The sequence below is a fragment of the Trichosurus vulpecula genome, chromosome 4 (assembly GCF_011100635.1).
Source record: "Trichosurus vulpecula isolate mTriVul1 chromosome 4, mTriVul1.pri, whole genome shotgun sequence".
Taxonomy (NCBI): domain Eukaryota; kingdom Metazoa; phylum Chordata; class Mammalia; order Diprotodontia; family Phalangeridae; genus Trichosurus; species Trichosurus vulpecula.
The window spans coordinates 263,212,956-263,223,785 of NC_050576.1; the positions used below are offsets into that span (position 1 = coordinate 263,212,956).

At 38.1% G+C, this 10,830-nt stretch overlaps 2 pseudogenes; both read left to right on the forward strand.

The window, feature by feature from the left end:
• The first annotated feature begins 4,455 nt into the window (after window positions 1–4,455).
• Window positions 4,456–7,958, forward strand: LOC118847081 (annotated as a pseudogene).
• A 191-nt stretch (window positions 7,959–8,149) lies between these two features.
• On the forward strand, window positions 8,150–9,366 carry LOC118847082 (annotated as a pseudogene).
• The last annotated feature ends 1,464 nt before the right edge of the window (window positions 9,367–10,830 follow it).

Here is a 10,830-nt window from a genome sequence, read left to right on the forward strand (position 1 = left end):
TGAACCTAATTTTCATCAAAACTCCATTGTTAACTTAATTTTTGATCAAATAACATTGCACATTTTCTAAGTCTGACACTTCAACCCATGTTATTTGCTTTTAAAAAATCAGTTTTATTTCAGGGTGAAGCTTTAAAGCAATTAATTCATATTTCATTCCTGGGATAAAAAAAGACTACCCTCTTTCTCTTGGTAAGAGAGGGGAAATTGTGTATGGCAGCTCACCAAAATCCACTCTCCTTATTGCGTACCAATTTATGAAATAGCACATTTTCAACACCTGCACGTATGTTGAAGCAATTAAATGTGAGTATAAAGTGTCTTCTGTTCTACTAGTTAAATCCCATTTGTGAATAAAACCGTTTTCAGTAAAGCATTATTGATGTTCGTCCCAATGTTTCCTTCATCCAGTGGCAATATGTACAGGGGGCAACTTGAATGCTTCTCTGTTTTATGGAATCTGCAAAGCTTTGATGGGCTCCAATGACCTGCCACGACATATTCTATCATAATTGACTTTATATTAGCAAAAATGCTAATGGGTGATTATAAATTCAATTTACAGTGTACATATTGAACATTTAGAGTATGAATGATACATTTCATTCTTACTAGCTGATATGAAGCAGCTTAAGATTTCCGGACCATGTGTATATATTTTATTTTGGTATTAAAAAGCAGCACACCCATTGTAACAACTGTTTTGAAGATTTTTTTTAAATTAAAAACTACTAATATATTTAATTTCTATATATATTCATCAATACAGTCTTAATGGTAAATGTACTTGGATATGTATACATTTATGTATGTGTGTGTATATGTTTAAGACTGGGCCTAAAATATTACTGAAAGCAGTATATGCTTTAATATCTTAATTCATGCTAAACATTTCTTTCTATCTCTTATTTTTTGAACCTATCAAGGATGGTCACCTATGCTTTCTGAGTGGGTTGAATTTTTTAAAAAGGAAAGAAAGAAATATAGGCAAGAAATGGAGAAACTCAGAGGACTGTATTATATCATTGCATCTTCCTTTATAAGGAATTATATAATATATTATGTATAATATAATACAGAAGAAATACTACAAGAATAATATATAATATAAGAAATTATAAGGAAATACTTCCTCACCAAGTTAGGTTACCTCCCCACTCAAACCAATAGGAATCTTGCAGCCAAAAGAATGCTTTTGAGTGGGGATGATATTAATAAGTAGCATTTGATTATAGTCTTCAAAAATAGACTCTTTGGGGTTAGTCTTAAAACTGACTATGAATAGTCTGGTCTTCATTTTTTATTCTCCTAAAAATGAATTAAAGTATCTGTGTGTAACATCATTGTCGGACTATGGGTAGCAGTGTTCTTATGCCTTTTAATTTTATAACAACCAGAGAAATCTACTGTATTTTGCAAGCCAGACTTACAGTTCCTTTCTGGCAGCCATTGAAAACAATGATAGCTATTTTGAGTATTTTGAGTTAGGCATGCTAATATCAAACTATCAGTGCCTAAAAAACCAATGCATTTCAGAAACCCAGCGCATGGTTTCCCTTCCCCCAAAGACGGCATCAAAATCTGATCTTGTAGATAAAAGAGAAAACTTCTGATGGATGTACACCACATGATTAAAACTCTAGGTCCCCATGGTTTAAACCTTGAAGACATTTTAATTATCTATTTAACATCTTGCTATTTCTGGAATTCTGACTGAGAATGCTTCTGACATAGTATTTCATGGAATGTCCTTTGCTCAAACCGAGCCTCTTTTATACTCCAGATGTAAACACAAAAGCTTATCCTTTCATCTTTTTAAACCCTATCACATAAAAGGAAAGGTAGAAACCTTAACAACTATATTTTAATGGATTTCCTGTATATAATGTTAATGATCTTTATAATCATTCTAATATAATTTTAAAACAGAGTTACCATAGTTATACACTATAAAATATTAATCATGGACTAAGACCATCCTTAATTACTCTTTCATTGTTACCATCTTATCTAATTGATTTGTATTTTTTTAAAGGAAAGCATATAAGTCGTGTCCTGTTTTCTCTGGAATTAAATTATCATTAATGGCCTTCAACAATTTGAGATCTGCTAAAAATACAATTTAAAAAGTATTTCTAAGTAGTTGCCAAGTCAATCTATTCAAAATTTTGCCTCCAAGTTGTCTGTAAAACTAAACAAAATATTTTGCTTTTGTGAACTGAGTATTTGATGTTTGATGTAAGTCAAATACCATTTACGTCACTGACAAATGTTTCAAGTAATGCTTATTAAGGAAAAAGCATGGCATTTAAAAAGACATCCAGACCAAAGAAACCAATAGTACCAAAATAGCACATTCAGAAACTAAGATCGAGAATCCAGAATAAGATTTTTTGTTATTTATCTTAGCTATGGTAATTACCAGTTTCTGGACTACCGTTAGACAATCCCCTTACCCTTAAGAGATGAAAAACTGATGTATGCTATTATACCCATTTCCCATATAGGAAAGGCAGGCAACATGTCCCCCTGTATCCATTTTCTGGGAATAGAAACATGCTGGAATCCATGGATGCATGCACCTGTAAGCTGGTATTTGCAATCACAGCTCTACCCTGAGGACCCATTGAAACAGCACTGGATTTCTAAAACTTGCCTCATTTAGAAGGGGCTAGGCAACAGGAAGTCTCATTCTCTTGGAGGTGTGCTGACCTGATGGCCCAGCGGAAGGACTGTGATGCTGACAGATTTCAGCGTAGCTAGGGGCTGTTGCTAACTAGGATTGGAAGTCTCGTGGAAAAGGTGGCATTCTCCCATATTACCACTTGAGACTGCTGGAGCTGCTTTGATTGTGATTTCACAAAGGCCCTGATTGTTCCTGCGGTCCTGCTCGGAAGGTCTGCTTGCTTTTGTTTGCTGCGAGGAAGAATAGGGTAGGGGGAGGAGAGGCCTGGTTTTCTCCTTCCTTCTTTAAAACCTTAATGTTTAATTTTAGTTCTTGAGACAGAACAGTCACTCTAAAAAGAACTTTTCTTCATCTCGTCACATGAAAGTAGAGGGCAAAAAATAGTTTTGGTAAACTTCTAGCTCCTGCTTTGCTGATTGTCCCAGTTTCCCTCTAATCCACATACTGCTATCCTGACCCTTCACTCTCACAGTCCCATTCTCCTATATTCCTATGTGGGTCTCTATTTTGGTCTCACAGGGAATTCTAGGTTAGGCCTAGCTCTATCACTCAGGGAATAAGGGAAAAAATGAACCTCATCTAAAAGGCAAACCAGTATCAGAATTAACTTGGGCTCCTAATTGCTTATCAAACCCAGTGCAAGTTCCTGCACTTTTTGTTAGTCTTTTTTTTCAACTAGTCTCACTATATTTAACAGACTGCATTTGTTGTTAGCTATGACAATCCTTCAGATTATATCATTTTCCTTCTTTCAAATTCCCGCCCCATCCTCTCTACATATTTTTCCTTCAGGGATCAACTCCAATGCCATCTTCTCTGATAAGCTTTTGTTATTGCCCCAGACCATGTTTTCTCTCTCTCCTCTGAACCCTAGTCATACCTACTGTCAGTACTCCTCTTCTGGCTTTAGCACAGGCCTACCTTGCATATTTTTTTATCTTTTTATGCATTTGTTCTATTTCCCCAAATTACCTGAGTTCACAGAGCTATGAGTTATCATGTTTCAAACTTCCTTAGGTCAAGAACTATGTTTCAAGTGGTTTTTTTTGTTTCTTTGAAACAGTAAATAGTATGTAGTAAATAACAAAAATATATTAAAATTAATACAAATAAAATAAATAATAAAAAAATCAGAATCGGTTTTCAATAAATGTAGATTACAAATGATGCAAACGACTTTTTTTCAATCCAACCAAGAGGGTCTGGAGTCAGGAAGACCTGGATTCAGAACATACCTCAGACTCTGACTAGTTGTGAGCCCCAGGCAATTCATTTAACCTCTCTATGCCTCAGCTTTCTCAACTGTAAGACAAAGGATTGGGGCTAGATGGCTTTTTCGGTATTTCTGAGCTCAAACTCTATTATCTTCTGATCTTTAATCACATCCCCCTTTCACTGATGTCATAATTGGTCACATTATCTTCATCATCATCATCATCACCACCATCAAACACCAATATTCACTTTTATCTTGCATATTTAAAGTTTGCAAAGCAATAGTAATAATTATAAAATTGTCTTATTTGATCTGTTGTCTCTAGCAACCCAAATCCTATACTTCCTGTAGTCCTAGTTCAAGAAATCCTTCTTGATTCACTCCATTCCTTCCAAAACTTTCCCTTTCAATTCCTCACACCAATCACAATTTCAGTCTATACCACGCCATCAGTCTTTCAACAGATATTTGTGTTCCCCACCTCTCTCCACATCGGTTTCTTCACTTGAAAAGTGAATGGTTTTCACCAGCTCTTCAATCAATCAATCAACCAATGAACAAACATTTATTAATTGCCAATTATGTTTCAGGAACTGTGTTAGATCCTGGGGATACAGATACAAAGCATGGCGCAATACTGATTCTCAAGGAACTTACATTCTGTTCCAACTCTCACCTTCAGGCTGAGAAATGGTATTATTATTATTGTTATTATTGTAGCAAAGACTCTGAGATTAGAACTCTTAATGGCATTGAAGAATTGGGTTCCAAGAGTAAGGCTACAATATCTCCCCTCAGGATTCTAGGGTGAGACCTAAGGAATTGGGGAGAGAGGATTTTTCTAACCATAATTTATAATTCCCCATGTGTGCTTCTTTAACCCTTTTAATGGTTATCAGACTATATCAATTAGGAAACCAGATTAAATTCGACTTTCAGAAAGGAATATTTACTGTGGAGGTACAGTAAGAATAGTCGCTATAAAACATTCCCCCAAAAGTCTGTGACACAGTCTCTCACAACAGTCTAGGGGAAAGTAGGTTCAGGCTTAGAGAGAACACATGGTAAAAAGCATAATTCACAGATCCTGTAAGTCTTTTTGCTGGAGTCTTTAAGATCTTCAACTTGAGTAGCTTTGCAGATAAGTTTTTTGTAAAGCCTTCCATCTGCTTTCCTAATTTTGTCCCCAGTGTAGACACTGGCCTTACTTGTTCCAAAGATGCTGCTAGGATATCTAATGGAAAATAGGAAGTTTATAATCCTCACAATCATTCACAGCTCGTGAAATCTACTTCCAATCAACAGGGCCCAGAGGTCAGGAGGTTGGGAGGGGAGTGGGAAGTGGGAAGCAAGAAGAGGCTGAAGAACTCCATTTAAATGAGGATGACTTGCACATCTGGCATAAGGGCTTGCTGAGCCCTTTTCAGGGCAGCTTTTCCACCTTTGGTGTCCACTTGTCCCCCACCTGTCACCCAACTCTCCCCTATGGCTCCTAGAAGCTGTAGCATGTTTGGCGGCCACTGTTTTGGCAAATTGGCTAAACCAGGTTGAGGACAACCAACAGGTCTCAAATCTATCATTGAAGTAGACAGATGTCTACACCCTGGAATGGTGGATGAGAACAATTTGTTCCAACAGCCATTATGGCAGCTGAAGTAGGTGCTGTGGAATGCTTAGAGCTTGGTAAGATATTGAAGAGGCCAAAGTCAACTACTGCATCCCAGGCCTCTGCCAATCATCTTGACTTTATCTTACCACTGAACTTCAATGACAAGACTGAGGCTGATGAGAAAGTGAAATGTCAACTGTACCTCACTTAAATCCAATTCACATGCAGGATGTGATGTCACCCCATGATATATCATTGGTCCTCTTTGAAAATGAAGGATGAACAACATGCTACACTCTTGACTCTCTAGACTTTCTCTATCATCCCCTCCTCTTACCTAAGCCTGTCCCCCTCACCAGTTTTTAGCTTCCTTTTTTGTGTAGTCTTCCCCCATTATAATGTAAACTCCTTGAGGGCAAAATTGTCTTTCTTTCTGCTTGTATCGTATTTTCAACGTTTAGCACAATGTATGGCACACAGTGAGCACTTTATAAATGTTTATTGACTCCACTTGACTTCAGGTCCATCACTCTATCTACAATGCCATCTCTTTCTCTCTCTCTCTCTCTCTCTCTCTCTCTCTCTCTCTCTCTCTCTCTCTCTCTCAGTCTCTCCCTCTCTGTCTCTCTCTGTCTCTACATCTCTCTCTGTGTATACATATATATGTATGTATACATACATGCATACACACACAAACACATTCCACACTATACATATACATATTATCTAGCATCTATATAGTAATATAAAACTTGCACCTTATCCCCACCCCAGCTCACTGCCTTGTCCTGGTCAAAGGGTTTTCAAAGGTAAATGAAACTATGAGCTATGCCATGCATGATTACCCAAGATGGACAGGTCATAGTGAAGAATTCTGACAAAAGGTGATTCACTGGAAAAGGAAATGGCAAACCACTGCAACATCTTTGCCAAGAAAACCCCATGGACAGTACAAAATTGATAAAAGAGGTGACATCAAAAGATGAGTCCCAGAAATCAAGTGGATGCCCATCAACTGGGAAATGACTAAACAAATTGTGGTATATGAATGTAATGGAGTATTATTGTGCTATAAGAAATGAGGAGCAGACAGACTTCATTATAACCTGGAATGACTTATTTGAACTGATGCTGAGTGAAGGGAGCAGAATTAGTAGATCAATGTACACGATTACAGACACACAGTATCTGTAAGGACTAACTTTGATAGACTTGACTCCTCTCATCAATAAAAGGTTCGAAGAAAGCTCCAAAAGACTCATGACGGAAAATGCTATGCATATCCAGAGAAAGAATTATGGAGTCTGAATGCAGATTGAGGCAAACTATTTGCTCTCTTTTTTCATTCTTTTATGGTTTCATTTCTTCTTTCTGATGATTCGTTCCATTGGTTATAATTCTTCTTTACAACTGAACTATTATGTAAATAAGTTCAATGTGAAGGTATATGTAGAACCTACACTAGATTATACACTGTCTTGGGGAGGAAGGGGGAAAAGAGGGTGGGAGAGAAAATTTGGAACTCCAAAAATTGTGGAACAGAATGTTGTAACCTAAAAATAAAAATAAATTTATTTAAAAAAATGATGAGCCCCTCAGACCAGAAGATGCCCAATATGCCATTGGGGAAGAGTGGGAGTCAACTATCAGTAGCTTCAGTAAGAATGAAGAGGCTGAGACAAAGCTGAAAGGAAGCACATCTGGTGACAAAAGGAAAGTGTGATGCTGTAAAGATCACTACTGAATAGGAACCTGAAATGTACCAATGAACCAAGGTCAACTAAATGTGGTCAAACAGGAGACAGACATCTTGGGTGTCAGTAGACCTAAATGGATGGAAATGGGCAGATTTAATTCAAATTATCACTACCACAAGCAAGAATCCTTTAGAAGAAATGGAGTAGACCTTACAGTTAATAAAAGGGTGAGAACAGCACTATGGGGGTATAATCTCAGAAAGAACTGAATCATATGTATTTGAATCCAAGGCAAACCATTCAACATCACGGTAATACAAATCTATATGCTAACCACTGGTGCCAAAGAAGTCAACACTGATCCATTCTATGAGGACCCACAGTACCTTCTAGAATTAACATCAAAAATATGTCACAGCCATCACAGGAGATTGGAATGCTAAAGTAGGAAATCAAAAGATAATTGGAATAGATAAGTTTTGTCTTGGAGTACAAAATTAAATCAGGCAGAGACTAATAGGGTTTTGTCAAGATAACTTGCTGGTCCTAGCAAACATTCTTTTTCAACAACCCAAAAGGTGACTCTACACATGGACATCACCAAATGGTCAACATAGAAATCAGATTGATTATATACTTTGCAGCCAAAGGTGGAGAAACTACAATCATGACATGGAGCTGGCTCAGATCATGAGGTTCTTATTGCAAATTGAAGAAAGTAGGGAAAAGCACCAGACCGTATATGAATGACGTAGATAACATCCCTTATGAATGTGAAGTAGAGGTGATGAATAGATGTAAAAGATTTGATCTTTTGGCAGAGTGCCTGAAAGAGATTTGGGAGATAGAGTGCCTGAAGAACTATGGGTAGGGGTTTGCAATATTTTGTAGGAGGCCACAGCAACAACAAAATATCCAAAGGAAAAGAGCAAGAAAGCAAAATGGCTGTCTGCTGGAGTTTTACAAATAAGCCGAGGGAAAAAGGAAAACAAAAAGTAAAGGAGAAAGGACAGATATACCCAATTGAATGCAGAATTCCAGGGAATAGCAAGGAAACATAAGAAGCTTTTGTTTAATGAGTAATGAAATAGGAGAAAACAACAGAATGGGAAAGACAAGGGATCTCTTCAAGAAACTAAAATAAAGTTTCATGCAAAAAAAAAATGGGTGTGATAAAAGATGAAAATTGTAGGGCCTTAAAAGAAACAGAAGAAATTAAGAATAGGTGGTAAGGCCTCCTGGCTGCCCCACTGCCACCACCGCCAGTCTAGTCATTATCGCCGCAATAAGGCAGCACCCAGATACGAAGCTTCGCATCAGCCGCAGTGGCGGAGGGAGCGTTGGTTCCGCACGTCGGCGCCAGTGGAACGAGAAGGTCATCGCAAGGAACGTTTTGGGAACAGTAAAATGGTGCAATGTAAGAAACGGCTATGGTTTCATCAACAGGAATGACACCAAGAAAGATGTATTTGTACACCAGACTGGAATAAAGAATAACCCCAGGAAGTACCTTCGCAGCGCAGGAGATGGAGGGACTGTGGAGATTGTTGTTGAAGGAAAAAAGGGTGTGCTGAGGCCGCTAATGTTACCGGCCCTGGTGGTGTTCCAGTGCAAAGTGGTAAATATGCAGCCCACCATAACCATTACAGACATTGTCCACGTCGGAGGGGTCCTCCCCGGAACTACGAGCAGAATTACCAGAACACAGTGGGGAAAAGAACGAGGGATCAGAGAGTGCGCCAGAAAGCCAGCCCCAACAACGTGGTCACTACAGCAGTCGGCGGCTCCCACCTTACCACCTGTGGAGACCCCATAGACTTCGACCACGGTATTTTAACCGTCCTGTCCAGGCAGACGTGATGGAGGGTGCTGGCAACCAGGGTGCAGGAGAACGACGTAGACCAGTGAGACGATATATATCGGGATTATACACCCCCATTCCGCAGGGCCCTCCATGCCAAAGACAGGCCAAGAGGAAAGTAAAGAAGACAAAGAGAACCAAGATGAGACCCAAGGTCAGAAGCCACCTCAAAGTCGGACCAATTTAACCTCGGTTACCGAGGCAGACGCCCAGAGAACCCTAAACCACAAGATGGCAAAGAGACAAAAGCAGCTGAAACCACCTGCTGATAATACCTGGGTTCCTGGGGCTGAGTAAATGCCGGGTTGCCAACCCTCCCATCATCCAGTTTAGTAATCATAGGAGAAGAAAGAATATGAAATTCCAGCAATAATAAGAAATGAACAGAAGATTTGGAATAGAAGACCTAAGTGCCTGCTTTTTGCTGTTGACCAGATAACTAGAACTGTCTGTATTATCTACGTAGCATGGGGTTTTTATTGTTTTATCTAAAGAAGTCTCTTTTTGAAAATGATAAACATTTTTAAAGCCTGGTTTTCTTAATACACTTTTAAAGATTTTTAAATTGTTTCACATCTGGTTATCTGGATTTTTAAGAACCTCACTTTTTGTATAAAAGTACACCTGATCTAAAAGATCCACAAACTGAAAGCACCTGTTAATAAAGGTCTTTAAATTAAAAAAAAAAGAATAGGTGGTAAGCTATACGAAAGAGAAAAGAAAGATCTTAACACCACTGATAACTATGACAGTGTGGTTAGTGATCTGGAATCAGACATCCTGGAGAATGAAGTCAAGTGGACCACAGGAAGCATTACTAACAATAAGGCTGGTGGAGGTGATGAAATTCCAGCTGAGCTATTTAAAATGCTAAAAGATGATACTGTTAACATGCTACATTCAATGTAACAACAAATTTGGAAAACACATCAGTGCCCACTGGATCAGAAAAGATCTGTTTGTGTCCTAATCCTAAAGAAAGGCAATGATAAAAAAGTTCAAATTACCAAACAATTATGCTTATTTCACATGCCAACAGGGTTATGCTTAAGATTTTGTGAGCTAGGCGTTAACATTATGTGAATGAAGACTTACCGGAAAAGGAGGCTGGTTTTTGAGGAGGTAGAGAAATTAGAAATCAAATGGCCAATTTTCACTGGATTATGAAGAAAGCAAGGGAGTTCCTGAAAACAAACAAAAAACAAAAAACATCTACTTCTGCTTTATTGACTATGATAAAGCCTTTGACTGTGTGGATCACAACAAAAAAGTGGCAAGTCCTCAAAGAGAAAGAAGTTCCAGATCATTTTACTTGTTTCTTGAGGACTCTATGTGCAGGTTAAGAAACAACAGTTTAGAACTGCATGTGGAACAAGTGATTAATTTATGATTGGAAAAGTAGCATGACAAGCCTATATTGTAACCTTATTTATTTAACTCACATGCACAGTACATCATGTGAAATGCCAGAATGAATGAATCAAAAGCTGGAATTAAGGTTTCTGGGAGAAATATCTACAATCTCAGTTATACAGATGATATTACTCTGATGGCAGAAAGTGAAAAAGAATTAAGAAGCCTCCTGATGAGGGTGAAAGAGGAGAGTGTAAAAGCCGGCTTGAAACTTAGCATTAAAAAAACTAAGATTTTGGCAACTAGTCCCATCAGTTCCTGGCAAATAGAGGGAGAAGAAATGGAAACAGTGTCAAATTTTATATTCTTGGGCTCAAAGATCACTGCAGGAGGCAACTGCAGCCATGA